Raw genomic sequence first — 21,018 nt, 5'->3', positions numbered from 1 at the left:
CTTGCTGCCAAGAGAGGGAGGAAAAGGACTTTGCTGTTTACTTTGTCACCTGCTTGAAGAAAAGATCTCCAAGGGTTTCAAACTGAGCTTGCCTCCTGTTCTGAAGTCTTAGGGACACAATGACTTCACCACCACCTCCCCTGAATTTCCTTGCTGGAAATTCCAACCTGCATAGAGGAGTCTGCTGCTGTTTAGGACCTCTAGAGACTGTTTGTTGCTGGGAGCTGGAAAATCGATGCAACATAGAAGAAGCGTGCCGCATCCACACCTGTTTTCTTACACATCGCAAAAGAAACCATTGCAGCGCATGCCGCGGCTCGAGAAATTGCCGCACAATGAATCGGGTGCAACGATCTCCGAAATCCCTGATCACCGCACCATCCCGACGCAAGCCTGCTGTGCATTGCACAAAAACCATGCATCGTACCAGATTGAAGCATCGCATTGAGGCGACAAGACTGTCGCCTTGATGGGGGCCGCAGTAAGAAACTGGCGCATCAACTCCCAACGCAGTAAGAAAACGACGCATCACCTCCTCCCCAGTGAGGAACCAACGCATCACCTCCCGCGCAGCAAGGAATCGATGCATTACCTTCCCTGAGTGTAAGGAACTGACGTATGTGGTAATTTTGTGTTTTTTGCGTGACGCATCTAAGGTACTTTTGAGAAAAGTGTTGCATTTCCAACTTGCATTGAACATAACTAGTTCTACCATTTGAAGGTCTTATTTTTTAATACTGTATTGTGGATTTTTGTCGTTTGGTCTTGTTTTGGTTTAGATAAAGTTTACTTATTTTTCTAAGTGGATGTGGTGTCCATTTGTAGTGTTTTCACTGTATGTGTTCACAAATGCTTTACACACCGCCTCTGAGATAAGCCTGTCTGCTCATGCCAAGCTGCCAAGGGAGTGAGCAGGAGTTATTTTAAAAGTGTATCCCCCTTACCCTGACAAGAAGCAAGGACCCCTATTTGGACACAGGTACCTACCTCTGCCAACTAGAGATCTCCATTTGTAACAGGCCTGAATATGAGTTTGGCTGTGTGGCACCGGGTCTGCCCTGCTTCCGTACAGCCAAACCCGCGGCCAGTCCGCTCACCAGATTATGCGAGTTTCACGTGTCTGCATACTTTTTTTTTACGTTCCCATGGCGATGCCTCAGAAAATGAGCAGAGCGATGGGAATTCCAAAACTGTTCCTGCATGAAAGTCCTTACCACACAGGAACTGGAGTGCATACACACAGGGGGGCGTGCATGCACCCCATGACCCTGAGGCACAAGGGGCCCTGGCAGACCCCAACCACCATGACAACCATGGGAGAGAGGAAACTCATAATATGCTTGGCAGGTCAGCGACGGTTCCCCCAAGCATACTGTGGCCTCAAAACCACCGCAACACCACCAAGGAACGGGGATCCCTGGCAGCTGCGGTGGGGAAATTGCAGTCCGACCGCCCTAATTGTAATCGGGTAGTCAGAAGACCACCACCACGAGTCTGTACGTCCGAGGACCACCAGACTCGTAATCGAGCCCTAAGTGTTCTTTTAAAGACCACCTTGCTGATTTAAACATGTTTGACATACATATTATGCCAGTCATGTGTTAATTGCTGTACTTTTGTTTAAATGTATACATTTTACTAAAACATATTTGAAAATAAAAAGTGTATACAGATGCAGAATGCACACAAGTGCACTTATATTTTTTCATGGGTGTAAACACACTTGTGCTGCACATAGTGTCTAGAGCCGAAGCCATAGTTTCTCATGAAATAATCCTTAAAGTTCACTGAAAATCGTTTGCTGAGGGGCAGTAACTTTGTATGCTGACATGTATTGTAGTATGGTACAAGTAAATTCATTAATGTCATGAAAAACTTCAGTTTGGAGGAATATTAACTTAAGGTTGGGCCACTGGCATAATATTGATGCACATAATACTGAAACACAGAAATCTTGGAAAATAAATATTATTAGCAAAAATATTGCCTTCTTGTACCTAACTAATAAAACCACAACTACAGAGGACAAAAATATCATTGTAAAAAATATTGATTATCATTTATATTGAAAACACATATATCAGAAACTAAAAATATTGTTACTAATTTTATGTTAAATAACTACAATAAACATTAAACAATATATACACACGTTTGAATAAAAAAATATTACATCACCAAAATAATTATAATTCACCTCAATAAAATATATGACTAAATGCATAATATAAGCAAAAACATAGTTACATAAACTACAAACATTTAAACAACAATCTAAATATTAATAAATATATATTACATATATATATATATATATACACACACATATATATATATAAATAAATAAAATATTATTCACATTTATCAAACTACATAATAAACATAATAAATAAAAGCCAAATTATCTCTTACCATTGAAGGACATAACTGATCAAAAATATTCACCCTAAAACTACACTAGCCAATAAGATGAAACTATAAATAAACTTAAACAATAAAATCACACAAATAATAAAATCAACTATGCAAAAGACACATACATTTTATCAACTGAATACTTCAAAAATGACGAAGGCTGTAAGACATGGAATCTCTGCCGGATTCTCCGACGAGAACCTTAAAAAAGGAGAATATACCTCTCCACAACTACTTTGCAAAATAATTAAAACTTATATCTAAACTACAACTCATTTATAATTAGAAATATAAAATAGCATATAATTCACAAAACACTATCTCTTTACATGTACTTACTAAATGAAAATAGTACTACTTCTAAGAGTGCTACCCTGCAGCAATAGTGGAAAGGGGGACCTGCTAGGGCCCTCAAACATGCTTTATCCCAGTGTTTCCATGTCGGAAAGGTCGGCATGGAAACCCTGCCAGAAATCGTGCATTGTAATCCTGACAGTGAAAAACCGCCGTCCATTTGGATTGCGAGCTGGTTCCAATTGGCCGATGTGCTCCTTGAGCCCATAGGAAGCCAGCCAGAAAAACTGGCCAGTTTCAATTTGGATCGTCTGAATTAAAATCAGCCGGTCGGAATTAAAAGCGACGATGTCGGTCGTAAGGCCTCTGACCTGAGGTCAGAAGCTTCCGACCGACATAGTAATAGTAATAGGCCCCTATATATGACTTACTGTTCTGTAGCTGCAGATCATCCTCTGTATCCATGTAGTCTGAAAGTATTATCCACCAAAAATGGGAAACATATTTTCCCCAAACCCCCCAAAAAATGCAAAAACAAAAACAAACCAATAGAGAGCCCTGGAAGCAATCCAAAGTATCTAGAAACCACACAAAAAACCTGAAAAAGTGTTTAAAAAAGAAACGCTTCTGGAAACCCAAAATAAAAGGAAATCAAAGTAAAAAATATTAGTTTACTGTAAATTAAAATAGGTTTCCTTAAAAAAAACTGCAAATCTAAATGCCCATAGCATTTGATGGCAAAAACACAACAACAAAAAATGGGCGGTAAAGGAAACTAAAAAAAAAAAAAGACTATCTCCTCATAGACATAAATGGGAAAAAAGGAAAAAATGTTGAATACATGTATTACAAATTTAAAGATGTATTAAACATGTAAAACATGTCAAAAAATGTTTTAAAAAAAATGTTTAAAAATTGTAGAGTATAAATTAAATATTAGTGTCAAAAATATACAATTATTTAATATATACTGATGTTAAAATTGTATATAAAGTAGAAAATAAATCAGGGAAATGTAGACCATACAATATTATTTTAATTATGATTTACATTATTTATTTAATTACAAAATCGTTTAAAAAATCGATTTATTTACCAATATATGATGTATTATTTTAACTAGAAATATATGTTAAAAATGTTTAAACTATACATTGTGAAAAAATAAATCAAATTTAAAAAAAGTGTTATTTATTATTATTTGAAAATATGTAAAAATACTTTCATTTATAACAAATACCCAACTAACAACTTTTTTATTTATCTTTCGAAACAACCACAATACTTTATAAATGACATAATCTACTCTTACTACAAATAAATACAATTTATGAGAAGTATTTCACACAAAACTGGCTACATTAAATAATCACACTCTAGTGTAAACCATTTTTAAGAATGTGTTGGACACAAATGGAGTGACATTTACTATTTCCGCTCCAATCCATACCAATCTAGGGATTGTGTTAGACACTAAAGGTGTGACATTTACTATTCCCACTCTCCAATTTAAAAAAAAATGCGGAAGGTGTTGGACACTAAAAGGGTGACATTAACTTCACTCCAGTATAAACAAATTTGGAGATTGTGTTGTACAAGAAAGGGGTTACATTTATTGTTGCCACTCCAATCTAAACAAATTTGGGGAACGTGTAGGACACTAAAGGGGTGACATTTACTATTCCCACTCCAAATTAAACCAATTTGCAAAAAATGTTGGTCTCTAAAGGAGTGGCATTTCCTATTCCCACTCCAGAATAGACCAATTTGAGGAAGGTGTTGAACACTAAAGAAGTGACATTTAATATTCTCACTCCAATCTATCCCAATTTCGAGAAGGTGTTGGACACTAAAGGGGGGGGACACATACTAATCCTACTTCAATCTATACCAATGTGGGTAAGTTGTTGAACATTAAAGAGGAGATAGTTATGATTCCTACTCCAATCTAAACCAGTTTAGGGAAGGTGTAGGATACTAAGGGCCCAATTATGAGTCTGGTGGTCCGAAGAGCGGCAGGATTGTGGTGGCGCAACAGTGGAGGTCCATCCACCATCGCTCCGGTGGTCCGACAGCCCCTTTACGACTAGGGGACTGGAATATGTTGGCCAGACTGCCATTGTCCCATCAAGCATATTAAGAGTTTCCTCTCCACCATGGTTTTCATGGAGGTTCAACCGTGATGGAAACCGTGATGGAGAGGAAACAACTGGTACCTCCCGCCATGTGTATGCAGGGACAATATTTGCGCCCTGTGTGCATGCACACCAGCATGGCATGGACCTCACAGTCCATACCGTGCAGGAACCTTGTGTGTGCCATTCCCATTGTGGTGTCTTTTTCGAAGGAACTGCGTCATTGAAAGATGCACTACCACAGGACCGCCACCCCGCCCTCCCGCCAGACCACTTTCAGGTTGTAATCTGGCGTGAGGCTGGCAGTGACTCTTGGCAGTGTGGGAGTGCTACAGCCGCGCACCACCCATACTCACACTCCCAAAAGTCGTAATCAGGACTTAAATGGGTGACATTTGCTATTCCCACTCCAAAGTGAAACATTTTATGCAAGTAGCTGAACACTAACAAGTTTATATACATAATCAATCCTCCATACCCACACATATTTTTGTGATTTACAAAACAAAATAAAAATGTCTTTTAATAAACATAACCCAAACTAAAAACCTATATATTTATAATTAAACATTAACACATTTAATAATTAATATATTTTAAATACTATTTGCAAAAATTCCTACACTTTGAAACCTAACATTTAAAAAATCATACCCCAAAAATGAAAATCATAAAAATATGAAACACAATTTTAAATTAAATATGAAAAATATTTTTGTACATTAAAATGAATACATCGTATGACATATATTCCAAACAGAACTTGTTCCAATAATAAAACGCAATTAATCAACATACTAAATGTAATTAATAAACATATCAAAAATGTCATTATAAAAATTTACTGTAGTACATTTTTCATAAATAAACCTACAACATACAAACATACAATATTTATACATCGAAAATAATGTATATATTTTTTCTTCATAATTTAATAAGACATTTCAAAAACTTAAAACAAATATAAAAATAAAACATTTTCCAATCATTTATTTATAATAAAATTATTCAAAATGAATTTACACAATTTTAATTCAATTGCGATCGTAAACTGGGGAAACATGGCGGCAGGCTGACGCCGGTCACAAGACTTCACAGACCTGAAGAGAGAGGAGCAGGCTAGGGGAATTCCGAACTTACCGGATTACGGGTAGTTATCGTGAAGGGGGCGATTGGTGTCAGTTGCCGGGGGTATTGAGTGCGGTGGCTGGGGATATTTTCACCTATTATTCCGTTTTCAAGCTGCAGTCTGTTTGGGACCTGGCGCAAGGTGACATTGGGTGGCTGTCTGTCAGCAGCAGCACTTGCCGGCTTCCAGGTGGGGCTTGGCAGAGACAGCACTGGGCGGCAACCCGCGGGGAAATGGCAGCACATCGAAGAGGTGGCACAAAAGGTACTGTGGCCCAGAAATGGCTTCCACCAGGCTGGGTCCTGGTGTATGGACCGAGAAGAATGTTGGGGAGTAGGGCGTCTGCAGTAGAGTGCAACCTCTGCAATTTCAGCAGGTACAGCTGGCACTGATGGAAAGGAACCCCCTTCTCCCACAGGTACCTTTCACTTCTAAGGGGTATTTGAAGGAGGTGGAAGTGGAAAGTGTAAGTGCCAGAGAAAGCACTGGAGGAAGATGTATTGGTGAGAGAAGTACCCCAGTGGATACACCACACATCTCAAGTAAGGAATCAATATCAGCTTAGGTCAGACCCTGAGAGAAAAGCTAAAAGTGGGAAAACAAGGGAACAGATGGATGGCTCATGAGGTGATTGCTGTGTTCCCTGTTAAAAATATTGGTGAAAGTCAAACTTAGGCTGCATCATGGGACGAGAGAATATCAGCACTCCCCCTTAGTAACTGCTTTTCTCCATTAGATAATTTTGCGGATGGTGTACTAGATTTTGGTGGCCCAAGCCTGAGCCCAAGACAGTCCCAAGATAGTTTTGGGATACCTACGGTGGGCAGCCCAAGCCAAGGGAACGCCAATCCTCTGTACGAGGGGGGGGGGGAATGAAAACCAGCTAGCAAATATGATACTGAATTTCAGGCAGGACATTCTTAGGAAATTTGAGATTTCAGAGATCAACCAAAAAGGTATTCAAGAAAATATGTGGTACTAGAAGAAAAGCTGGATGGTGTAGCAATGCACTGTAACTCTTGAAGGAGAGGAGAAGGATCTGTCGGCAGGTATGACTCAGAATTCCCGGGATATAGAGGCCTTGAAATCTCAAAATAAGACCCTGCATGATGATTTGGAAAGGCTCGAAACTCAGTCATGGCGTAACAATCTGAGAGATCTCAGTATCCCGGAAGGTACAGAAAAAGGTGACATAAAAGGTTTCATCTGTAAACTATTAAGTGAAGAGATATTACAAGACAGACCGGATCTAGATCTCTAGCAGGAGATTCAAAGAGTGCACAGGGATCCTTTTAAATTCAACCCTAACAGAAAGACTCCCAGGAACATTCTAATTAACTTTCTCACCTATGCAGTTAAAGAGCTGGTGTTGGGACGTGCTCTGAAGGAGGGATCCCTGAAGTTCGGGGACTTTAATTACCAAGTGAGATCAGACTTAGGCAAGAGAACTGAACATAGGCAATAGGAGTTGAGTACCAGGATGTATGACCTGCGATGTAAAGGTGCTCAGGTCCAGATGAAGTTTCCAGCTATGTTAAAAATCATGTGGAGAAATAAGATTCATAACATTAGTAACCCTGAGGAGGTGGATACCTTCATAGCTCAGATGGATGGAACCGCAGCCACAAATTCTAGTTCTGGCTTGTAATGGCTTGCATTGGTCCCTAACTAAGCGCAATAGTGTAGCTGTCGAAATAGTATGAATCAAATAAAGTTTATTTAGAGTAGTTAGTCTGATTAGGCTCTCTTTTTTGTTTTTGTTTAGCGCACTTTCATTATCTCTCTTCGGGGGGGGGCACGAAGGGCGTACTCTACCACCTAAGGAAAGGAACAGGGGTTTCCCGGGGGGGGTGGTAGAAGGGGTGCACAGGGTGGTGGGAGCATGGGGAAAAAAAGGAAAAATGTGTCCTCGTCTTGATAAATTCTAGTCAGTTCAATGTTATCTCTTGGTCTAATCAGTTTAGGATGCCTAAATGAGAGCCCATGCAGGGAGAGCTAAAAGGGTACCGAGTGTGGAGATCTAGGCATGAATAAGTGAAATATAGTTCAGTTTATATCCTGGAATGTTAATGGGCTGAGGTCTAGAAAGAAGCTACTTTGGGTGACAGAATACCTCAAGAATAGCATATAATATTGCTTCAGGTCCATTTGGAATGGAAGGACTGCAGGTAAAATCCTGTTGGTCACAAAAGCAAAAGAGGCTCCAGTAGAGAAGGAACAAGCTAGGATGATCACAACTTACAATAATAAATCTAATGAAGTTGTGAATTTTTTTAAGTTAAATTGGCACATCCTACAAACAGGCAACATTCTAAAAAACCACCTTCCAAATCGTCCTTAATCACATACAAACAATGCCAGTCTCTTAGTGACCATTTGATTCATAGTCACTATAAAGATTCCATAAAGGCCAAAAATAGAATTGACATTGTGGGTTTTTATTCATGCCTTCAATGTAAAGCCTACAAAAACAGCAACAAAATCAATACTTTTAAGGGGAGACCGGGGGGATCCTAGGCCTCTTAGACAAATCGATAAGGCTCTTGAATTGTAATTCGGATTTCGTTGTACACTGTCTGGAACACCCATGCTGCAAACGTTACGTAGGGAGTACGATACACCCGGCAAAAAAGTGCATTCTTGAGCATATGGCCGCAAAAACTAACAAAGATGCCACCTACTCGGTTGCATGACATTTTGAGCAATTCCATCAAAGCAATTGAGATCTCTTAAAATTCTATTGCATTGATCAGGTAGGAAAAGACGAGAGAGGAGGCGAAATAATTAAGAAATTACATGTCTTGGAGTCTAAATACATTATTGATCTCCAAAGACTCCCACAGGATTGAATAACAATGAGGAGCCATGGGATCATTTGAAATGAAAGAGCATTTATTGTTTGAACTGAACTAAGATGAAAATGTAATATTGGGGTGGGAGTTAATATAATTCAGCTTACTGCAAATCCCCCAATAGTAACACTGTCACTTGCCCATTCAGGGCTCAGTTTTGATTAAGGGGCATAAAGAAACTTTCTAAAAGAAAGAAATAATTTTTTCATATGCATAACTAAGTAATGTTGCTAATCGACAAATTAATATACACAATGAAGTCGAAATTGAATAGCACTTACCTAATTTGCGAATCTTTGTCCCCTTTCGTATTAATGGTTTTAAAATGTTATGCACTTGAGCACTTTATATTCACTTTATGACAGTATAACAACAGTGTATTCGAAAAAACATAATCAAATATGGCCGCCATGATTTTGGACAGTGATGAAATGTGAGTCCATCATGTATGTCATTGTTAAATCATGTGATACACTGTGATGAAACACTGCCGGTTTTGCATGGGAAAACTGACATTGAATAGGCAGCAAGGCGCAACGCGTCTGTCAGTGCAGGGGGGTCTGCACAATAAAGTATTTTGCTGTAACTACACCCTTGAGTGCTTTCCGTTTGGAGCGTAAAAATGCATGCTTCTGTTGCTGAATGACTAGCAGCTCACCACCGCAGGAGTGAGCACCCAGGACAAGTTGGAGCGGCAAAGTTCAGTTCTTGAAAGAAATTAAAATCGATATCGATATAGATATATACACTAAAAAAGGAAAAGTGAGACCTGGTAATAAAAGATAGACACTATTTAATCCATGGAAAACAATGTTTTTGTTATGGTGTCACGTACAACCCTGCGTAATGCAAGTGAAAAAGGATAGAGAAGGGGACCTCTTTTCATCATGATCATGAGTGGAGATGGAAAATAGCTGCTTCCCAGATATTTGTGTCCGCAACACAAAACAGAACAATTTAGATCATATACTATACTTCTGTGATTGCTACAGAGGCCTCAGGGCAAACAATAATTTCCACCAGACCTTTATAGAATCGTCCCTAAGAAAATATACCATCCCTCCAGTAGTGGGATTGCAAATGTAGTCATTCTAAAGATGGGATGGCAGGTAGAGCAAGGTAGATTCTGGGAGAAGATCCATAAGAGGATGTTGTATTGGTCATAGACAAGTAAAGTGTCAAGCCGGGGGCCATTCAGGAGAAGGCTGAAACTAGACTGAAGAACATGCATCCTCAGCAGTCTTCCTGCTAACATATCGTTTACAGGGACATACAGCCAGATTCATTAAGCGAAATGCGCTTGCAAAAGGGCCAGATTCTGATAATCTGGCCCTTTGCGAGTGCAATTTTTGCATTTGGGATTCATCATCCCAAATGCAAAAATCGCTAATAAAGAATTTGCTAATATGCGAGGATTAGCATTTAAGGAATCTCTATCAGAGATTCCTTAAATGCTATTCATGAAACATTTAAAAATTGCGAATTCGCAATTTAGGACCGCTATTTACCACGAAGTCAAACCTCGTGGTAAATAGCGAAAACTTAGAAATATGCATTTTAATGCATTTTTCTAAGTTGCATGTTACACACACACATGTCCTTTGGACATGTGTGTGCACAACATCAGTGTAAATTCACATTTCAGGGGTGCTACAGGGTGTCCTTTGGACACCTCTGCACCCTTGAAATCGCATCCTTATTTGCGATTAGCAAATTGCTAATCGCAAATAAGGAATAACTCCCCATGCATTCCTATGGGCCTAAAGGACAGGGCCACTAAAGGCCCATAGGAATGCATGGGGAGTTATTCCTTATTTGCGATTAGCAATTTGCTAATCGCAAATAAGGATGCGATTTCAAGGGTGCAGAGGTGTCCAAAGGACACCCTGTAGCACCCCTGAAATGTGAATTTACACTGATGTTGTGCACACACATGTCCAAAGGACATGTGTGTGTGTAACATGCAACTTAGAAAAATGCATTAAAATGCATATTTCTAAGTTTTCGCTATTTACCACGAGGTTTGACTTCGTGGTGTAAATAGCGGTCCTAAATTGCGAATTCGCAATTTTTAAATGTTTCATGAATAGCATTTAAGGAATCTCTGATATAGATTCCTTAAATGCTAATCCTCGCATATTAGCAAATTCTTTATTAGCGATTTTTGCATTTGGGATGATGAATCCCAAATGCAAAAATTGCACTCGCAAAGGGCCAGATTATCAGAATCTTTAGGCCCATAGGAATGCATGGGGAGTTATTCCTTATTTGCGATTAGCAATTTGCTAATCGCAAATAAGGAATGTGTAGGAATTGCAATTTATTTAGCAATTCTTACATGAATCCCATTTTGCAAGTCCTTAATAGCGATTCCTTATGAATCGCTATTAAAGACTCGCAAAACGGACCTTTCATGAATCTGGCAGTAAATTAAGCAATTGGAGTTGCACTAGTACTGCAGGGCTAACTACAAGAGACGTCTTTGCAACCTCAAAATAAAGTCCTCCTCCGCATATGATAATGTACCCTTAAGAACTCTTGTGACAGTCACGTGCAGTATATGGATGACTTTACTTGCTTTGGGACATATTTACAAGCCCTGTTACGTCACTCTTGCACCACACAACATGGTGCAAGAGCAACGCAACTCAAAAATGAGGTATATGAAGCCACTGCAGGCCACCTTGCGTGGCACTGAGTGGCTTCATAAATCTTGGGTAAAGCAAAGCAGAACAAATAGCTGTGTGACAATCTCACAAATATGCCCACCTGTGTTTGTTTTTTGTCTTGCTCAAAGCTGTCCCCTTCCCCTTTTCCTTGTTGTGTCCCTGGCTTTCCTAGTGCCATGAGATGCAAGGGTATTTTTACACTTTATTAATAAAATACATAAAAATCGGTCTAACTTACAGGTATTCTTTTTCTTTTAACGCCAAGTACTCACGGTCATAAATGCAAGCAGGGCAGGTCCTTGCTTGAATAGTGCCCTGGGTGAAAAGAAATGTGGCATCCTTTCTGCAGCTGGTGAATAAAATAGGGTAGCAAGGGGTCAAATTTGTGTTTACAGGTCATTCACACATCAAAGCAATAACCGGCCGCTGATCAAAAGCTTCTAGGCACCCCCCCAAACTATTTTCATTCACTCAGAACGTAGCGGGATCACGCTAGTGCCAAGTTGTCTGTGGTGTTAATGTGTGTTGGCAGGGGATTGGGGGTGAGAGCAGTGGCGCCTGCTATGGAACAGAACGGGTGGAAGCGTGGAAAAAAAAAGATGACTTACCTGCCAGCTGCCACCTCCGTCTTCTTCTGTTACTGTCAACTCCCGGCAGCACACAAGCTTCCAGACTCCATTAAGCCAATCAAGACTCTTCTCTCATGCTGGTAATAGTATTACCAGCATGAAAGCAGCACTGCGATTGATGTGAGCAGCCTAATTTGATGCTCAGACAATGCCTGGGACTGTTCTCCACCTGGCTGTGCAACACAGCTTGGAATGGAGAAATGCTAAGTGTGCATGTCGGTTTGGCCATCCTATGACGGCTGGCCAAACTGACATGCACACTTATGATGCCCAGCACTCCTCCTCTTGGCTCCGTCACAATAGCCCAGCCCCACCCCACCCTAGACAGGTTCAGTACTGAAAAATAAAATGATAATAACATTGTGTTATTATCATTGTATTTCTCCTTTTGGACCCCGTGGGGCAATGCTCCTCCGCCTTAATGGAGGAGCCGCCGCTGGAAGGGAGATGGGAGGAGTAGGAAGGAGGTGAATGGGGTGCAACTGCAGCAAGTAAAAAGGATTAAAAGCATTTGAATCATTGGAGTCACAGTTCTGTGTGCCCTGCTGAAAATTGGCACCCTGGGCCAATCTCGCCATGCCAGAAGCTGGTCCTGAATATAAGGCAAGAAACTGGGGACCGGAAAACGGAAAGGTGTGACTATACGGTAATTGCAACCTGCACCACTGAGGCAAGAAACGATACATTCATAAACGGGTTCTAAATAATGGTGCTTCGGCACTTTGATAAATTGACTAGTATATTTTAGAACTATGGTGTCATATCATTAGTGAGGGCATAGATAAGGTCTTCATTGGTGGAGTCTAGATTTTTTTCATTGATGTCCATTGCCCAATGTCCATAACTTGGTTAATACGGGGAAGTTTTCGATGCTGTACAGTACATTTATCATTATCACTAACACTTTTTGCACGGAATTAGATTATAACCTTTTTTCCAGCTATCCTCTTTCCCACATTTTTCCAGTCTCGCCTTCAGTCCTTCTCCTTTCCTCTCCACTATTCCTGGTTTACATATTCATGTTTTTCTGCCGGAGCCTGTTTCCCTTCCCCTGCCTTCTACTCTGAACTCCATCTTCTGCTGTCTTCATCACAGTTACCATCACATTCATAGGCTTTTCAATCAAAATAACAGACTATTATGTTCACTTCTCAAATTTCACATTCCACTATACTAATTCACCACTAATCCTTTATGGGTCCCAGAGTAGCGTGCTACTCGGCAGAAAAGCGCTTCAACAACTCATCAGAGGTAAGCAAGCATTACATAAATGCAAACCTTTTTTCCCTCTTCTATCCCTCTGCTGCCTTTCTCTATCCAACTCAATAACACATCCACCACTCAAAGTACTTGCATATTTCACTACACTAATTTTCAACGCTAATCCTCTGTGGGTTCCGAGAAGTGCTAAATAAATGCAAACCTTTTTCCTTTTCTACCCCTCACCAACCCTTCTCAATCCAAATAACTGACTAACATATCCACCACTCAAATTACTTTCATATTTCACTATACTAATTCAACACTAATCCTTATGGGTCCCAGAGTAGCGTGCTTCTCACCCAAAAAAGTGCTTCTAACCTCATCAGGGACAGCAAGCGCTATATAAATACAAACCTCTTTCCTTCTTCTATCCTGCCCCTACCCTTCTCTATCCAAATAACTGAATAACATATCCACTACTCAAATTACTTCATATTTCACTATACTAATTTTCAACACTAATCCTTTATGGGTTCTGGAGTAGCATGCTACTCACTAGAAAAGCGCTTCAACACCCAGGGGTAACAAGCGCTATATGAATGCAAATCTTTCTCCCCCTTCTATCCCCCCGCTATCCTTCTCACTCCAAATAACTGACTAACATCCACCACTTATTTACTTTTATATTTCACCATACTAATTCACCACTAACCCTTTATGGGTTTCCAGAGTAGCATGCTACTACCCAAAAAAAAAAAGGCGCTTCAACACCCCATCAGGGGTAACGAGCGCTATATTATATACAAACCTTTTATCCTCTTGTATCCTTCCGCTATCCTTCCGAATCCAAATAACTGACTAACCTATCCACTGATGGAGCGAAATTACCAGCTTGGGTTATTCTAAAACACCATACCCACTTGGGCCCATAAACATTCACACAATAAGCTGGCAATCATCCGCTGGAAGTCAAGACTTAGTTTACCCTGAAATATAATTTACCTGTACACTGTTTCTTACCAAATCCTAACACCTTAGCTCTTAATTTCCTCTGGTCAATAGATCAGGTTGTTAGCATAATAGGTATAAATGACATTTACCTTTTCTTTGAATGACCACAGGTTCGGGAGAGTTTATAAAACTTTACACTTTATCCATGCATTCATTTTGTGAGTCAAATACGAATAAATGTCAAACACCAACTTTTCAAGGAGAAAATAATGATCAAAGAAAAACATAAAGACTTAGTAAAATCTCATGGCATTGGTACCTGGGAAGGTTGGAAAAGGAAAACGGTACAAGGACATACCACATAGAATTATATTTACCTAGAATGGTGTAAGGACCAACCCCTGGCCAAGGAGCTGGGAAAGGGACTCCAGAGTAGTTAGGAGCCAACAGATCAGGACATGTTCAGGACAGAACAGGTAACCTCTTCTAAGTGCAATGCCAGCGATACACCCCTTTCTGGTGCTACTCTCCTCGATTCTTCCCCTTCTAGTTAGACAGGTCCTTCTCCCTCAGCAATCTCTCTGACTCTTCTCTCTCCATCTCCACTTCTCGATTCTTCAGTCAGAGTGCTCGAGCAGCGTCTCTGACCTCCGTGGCATCCGCCGTCTTCTGCCGCAATGATGGGTCGGTGACAGGTGCGTGACAAGTGTGACAAACTAACTGACTGAGCCTACCTTAGTTATACAATTCTCAGTGTATGTACCACCTGCCAATGTTTCAATATTTGTGAATCCCCTACGGGTGATTGGACAATGGTCATCATACCATACTAATGTTGTTGTATAGCTCCTATATATCCTTATATCGTGTTAAGTTAGCATAGGTACATTTGAGATTTAAACGCCATTTTTCCTTTCTTGCAACTTCTGCACACGACCCTTAATTGTTGACTTAGCTTTCAACCTAGTGGTTTGCCGTGGTGTATGTGAGAATAATATGTTATTGCTCTGATATCAGTTTTGTTTAATAAACCATGTCTGCACGGAGAGTGCTGAAGTTTCAGGAGCAACACGATATGGAATTGTTATGAGGTCTGATCTCCACGCCTTCATAGTCATAACACAAGTGCAGCCTTTGCCAACTTGGGCTTGAGGCGGGATTGATATTGCTTTGCACGAGAATTGTTAACACACTTGATGCGGTGCACATGCAGAGAGAGCTGGTGTATGCTGATGTGATTCCTTCATGCTAGGACACTAAGGTATGGGCCCGCCCTAAAACAACCCAAAGAGACCTTCTTAGCTAATAATATAATATATGTGTCAGGGAGGGTGAGATATAAGTGTTGTTAACTCTTATTCATTACAGCATGTTAACATGCTGTCACCATTCGCTTTTTATGTCTTAGTAACTATGCTGATAATTTTGCTACTGATAATAAGTATACTTGTATTATCAAAGATACTGCGCCTGAGAAGACGGCATTAGTAAATAAACATTTCAAATGCACATGTGTCTTCTTTACTCCATGTTCTGGTTTGTAATGATAATATAACGAAAGAGTGTTCATGAGTCCCACGTACCCTGAGGTACTGTAAGTTCATGTTCTGGTTTGTCTAAACATTGGGTGTTTGATATGTCCAATGAGACACTGTAGCTAGCTCGGTAAGGGGTGAGTTGGTTGCTAAGGTAAGTTTTGGGACATCCTAATTTGCCGAGGTTCCACTCCTCTGTGCACAGTTCTGTGTGAGTACAGAAACCCTGCAACATGGCGCCCAACGGTTTCGGTGGTCTTATATCATGACACTCGAGTAGTTTATCGTTCATGCCTTAACCCCTTCACGTCCGTTTCCGGAAAACGGGGTGTTGGTGAAACCTACCTATTTTTTGAAATAGGTCTTTATTCAAGCTTGATTCTTACTTAAACGGTTTCTTTGAATTACTACCCAGTTGTGCTACAAAGTATTCTTTGTGTTTTCTTGTTTCCGATTCTGTGATGGCGGCTGCGGTGGCTATTGCACAGCATAGTCGCGTAGCGGTACGCAACCATCTTCAGACGTACCAGGTCCCAGTAGATGGGATGGCTGTGATTTTCGTGGTAAGTGCAGATCCGGCGTTTCCTTACGAGTTGTTTTACTCTTGGGTTACGTTTCCGGCTGTGGACGCTAATTCTGGTTTGTACCACTCCTACACCGCCTCGGATGTCCCGGCTGAATATACGCCATACAGGGCATTGGAAATACCTATTGATCATTGGCAGCATCGAGTTTGGTTTGATGGCGCCCTCCCCCACTCTTTGTCCCGTGCGAGGTTAGGTCCACTCTCAATTCCAGGTACTAATTGGCCTGCATTGGGTGGCTTTACCCCGCACCCGAATCACGGGGCTTGTACCCTGGCAGAAATTCGCAGGCTACATGTAGTTTCCATTTCCGTGATTCGTGCTTTAGTGCAATACATTGGTCGACATCTTCCTGGTGGTCCCCAGGGGGGTGCGGCCGCTCCCATGGAACGAGGCGGAATGCGTCTCAATCCAGTGATGGTAAATTCGGTTTTTGGTGCGCGTCCTGTTGACAACGATGACTTCCCATTCTGGCTAGCAGAGAAGTTTGATCAACTGGAAGCGGTTTTTCCGAATTCTACTCCGGCTGATAAACATAGAATGTTAACGATTACTCTACCGAAGGATATTACTCCTGAACTTGCTGACTGTGACAGCTGGGGAAAAACATTTGCGGCAGTTTATACAAGGTGCTTCGGCACCCCGTCTATGACTGCCCTGCCTGAAATCGTTAGACGTGTTCAGAATGATCACGGTCCAGAGGCAGCGGTTGAATTGGGTATGCGCCTGTGTGGTTCATTTGAGATTGTAAGTGATCTCATTCTCTCCAATGTTAAAGGAGATGCAGTTAACTTTCAGGTGTCGAATGCTTTGGCTGCTCTGCCCGATGCCGACAAACCCCGCCAGTTAGCAAAGATTGTGGTGGCCGCTTATAAAACGATTGGCCGCACAAGTAGAGGTCTGAAATATTTTCCAGTAAAGGAGAAAAAACAACCACAGGGACAATCTGCAGTGACAGATGCCCAGCCCAAGTCCAAGAAATCGAATTGGCCTAAAAAACAGACACAGGGGAAGCAGACAATGCAGACTCAGGGTACTTTTCCTGCAATACAAGCTCCTGCGCCATCCGAAAAAGTTTATGATTTGCGCGACCGCGCGATGATTAAATCACCTGATCGTTTTCAGGGTTCTGATCAACGCTCTCCTCGTTCCTTTCAGGACACATCGGCCCCGAAGACCGTTGGAGGAGGAGGGGGTGGACGTGGACGTGGTGGCCAACAAGGACGTGGTCAGTCCCGCCAGACGGACGGCGCAGTGAAGCAGGAGGATTCTACGCCTAGGCGTCCGCAGTTTGCGAAAAAGAAAGTCGCAGCCTTAACAGCGCATCGATATGCCACAGATAGTGAGAACGCGGCTTCGGTATCTGACGTGGGCTCTGACCTTGCTGGACAGTGCGGCGGAGATAACCATAGTCAGAGAGGCGCTGCGTCCACTACTGAGGGTGACAGCGACTGATGTCTACGTTGTGATAGAAACAGCGGATACGAGACTTGCTCCCCCTGAAAGACTATATGAAATTGTCCTGTTAATTGAAGGTGACATACAGCGTACCGTTAAAGGTGTATTTTGGGAGAATCTGTCTTCTACATATGATATTTTACTTTCGGAGGCTGACTGGCCCCCACCTTTTGTGCTTGCGGCGCCGCGAGGGGAGGAGGTGATCCTACCCAGTTTCGCGAACACTGTCTCGAAAGAGCATGCGCAGCATTTTGCAGAAGAGTGGGCTCGGGCTCTCGCACCGGCTCTGTACCGTAACCAATGTGGTTGGGATAAATTGTCGCCTTGCCACGAAATTCCGTTGCGGTCTCAGCCGCAGCCTCAACCTCAATATCCCATTCGGCGTGAAGCGAAATCTTCCGTCGCGGAAATCCTTGAACAATTGGAATATCAGGGAGTTATTGAAACGTGTGTGTCACCGATGAATAATCCCCTTTTTACTGTGAACAAACCTGACGGATCATATCGTTTGGTTTTGGATTACCGGCATTTAAACTCGCATTGCCGTAACTGTGCAGTACAGAATACCCACGGCTCTGCCCTAGTGGATAGTCTCGTGCGTAAGCGTTTCAAGACAACGCTTGACATATCCAATGGTTTTTATGCCCACAGATTGGACAGCTTTAGCTCCCAATGGACCAGTTTTACAAGCGCTGGAGTCCAAAAGCAATTCCGGCGTCTTCCAATGGGCTACAAGAATAGTCCTGGTATATTTACCGCTCGAATTGTCTCTATTCTGGAGGCACTTGACCCTGATGCTTTTTCGTATGTGGATGACATATATCTCACAGACGACGATATTTGGGAGCATCTGTGTCGTGTAAATTCTCTTGTTTGCAACTTCGCAGACATGGGTTACAAATTCAACTTTGCAAAATCGCACATTGCTGAACACACAGTGTTGTTTTTGGGCTATGAGCTCAACAATGAAGGTAGAGGTTTGGCTCCTCACTTCTTAGAGAAGTGCGCACAATTACGCGCTCCAACAACGCTGAAAAAATTACAGTCTTTACTGGGCTTTTTGAATTTCGGCAGAACTTACATTCCGGAATATGCCCAGCGTATCAAGCCTTTGTATGCTTTGATCCAACCAACATTCTCAAAATCATGCTGGCTGCCTGAGCATTCAGCCATTTTGCAATCCTTGCAGGCTGATCTGCTCGCTTCTAAATATTTACTGACTCGTGATAACCACACCAACCTGGTAATAAGAATAATTCCTGGGACGGTGGGTTTCACATATCTCACTTTTAATGAAGGTGACACAGTACCTATCGCTTACAAGTCTCACTTGTACACTTCGGCTGAGATGCGGTTTCCCACAGTGGAAAAAGTTTTAACTGCTGTACAGATGGCAATTCTGAAAGAACGTGCTCTGTCACAGGGGAAACGCATGCTAGTGGTAACACCCTGTCCTCATTTGGAGGCAGTCACGAAAGCGAGTGTACCAAATTCAAAAGCTTTGCACCCTCGGTGGATTCAGTGGGCTGCGTCATTGTCATCCTCGGATGTCATGTTTATTTTTGACGCTTCCTTACGGTCGCAGGAGTACTTGCAGTATGAATTCGTTCATCCTGCTCCTCTGGCGATGCGACCTTTGGAGGACTTCCATTGCATCATTTACACTGATGGGTCGGCGCAGGTTGCGCATGGCTCTAAACATGCCTACGTTTCCGCATGCGCCATTGTGGTCGGTGCTATGTTAAATGATGAGTTCATTTCCAGGGAGGTACACACGTTGCCCCTGGGCGATTGCACCGCACAATTGGCGGAGCTTCGTGCTCTATTACTAGCTTTGGAGTACGCGGATCCAAGTGTTACTACTCTAATTGTAAGTGATTCTTACTACTGTGTCCAGTCTTACAATGAAAACTTGTTCTTTTGGATTCAAAATGACTTTCATGATTCCAAGGGTAGCACAATAAAACATAAAATGATCTGGGTTCGAGTGGCAGAGCTTCAGGCTATGTTGCCACTCGTTTATGTGATTCATACTCTCGGTCATCAGCGCGTACGAGTTCACGCTGTTGGCAACTCGCTTGCTGATGAAGCAGCGAAATCAGCAGTATCTACATACTTAGTTGCAGCAGTTACTAGGTCTAAATCCAAGATTGATAGCGACATCTTGGCAGCGATTGCTGCCTCTGAGAAGGGAAGTAAACATCCTGCGGGGTTCCCTTCGAAGTATAAATACCACTTAAGTCCCGAAAAGGTTCCTTTTGTGACAATTCCTGATGTTGGAGAACGGCTGATTCCCAACTCGGATCGCAGAGCAGACTTGATTACAGCGGCTCATGAAGGTGTGGCGTCTGCGCATGCGGGCGTCTCGGCAACTGTAACTCAATTACAATTACGTTTCTGGTGGCGGGGACTGTACAAACAGACGCGTGAATATGTCCTTCTTTATGACATCTGCCAGCAGATTAAACCTTCAACTGCTACGCGTCCGCCTCAGACTCAGTTGTACATTTCTAATAAACCGCTATGCTGTGTTTATTTAGATCACTGCGGTCCATTTTCATCTGATACTGCGTATAAATACATCTTAGTAGCAGTTGACTCATGCACACGCTTTGTGTGGGTATGGCCACATCGCAGCGCTGATTCACGGACTGTCATTAGAGATTTGCGTATCTTTATAGGGATTTTTGCCTGTGGTACCTTCCATTCGGATCAGGGTCCGGCTTTCGCCTCTAAGGCGTATAAGGATGCCATGACTTCGATGGGGGTCCAAGTCAAGTTTTCGTCACCCTACAGACCTGAGGGTAATAGTGTAGTTGAACGAATGAACCGTGATTTAAAGCAATCTTTGACAGCCCGAGTTATAGGCACTGGCAGAAACTGGCTGGCTCACCTCTATGGCGTGCAGCGTGCTCTTAATAATCTCCCTAGAAGGTCTCTGGGTGGGCGGGCCCCATACGAAATGCTCTTTGGCATCAAGATGTACGTCCCTGACCTTGACGGTCTAGACTCAGTGGTTCGCGCCACTTCCTTTGACGCAGATGAACATTGCAATGTTTTACAGAATCTACAAAAGACCAGAGACACTCTTGCAAAGGAACATTTGCCCTCCACATCGGATGATGCGTTGCAGATCCCGGTAGTTGGCTGGCTACCCCAAG

This window comes from Lissotriton helveticus, chromosome 2_1, assembly GCF_964261635.1.
Source record: "Lissotriton helveticus chromosome 2_1, aLisHel1.1, whole genome shotgun sequence".
In the NCBI taxonomy this organism is placed as follows: domain Eukaryota; kingdom Metazoa; phylum Chordata; class Amphibia; order Caudata; family Salamandridae; genus Lissotriton; species Lissotriton helveticus.
Note: the sequence above shows the minus strand (reverse complement) of the source record.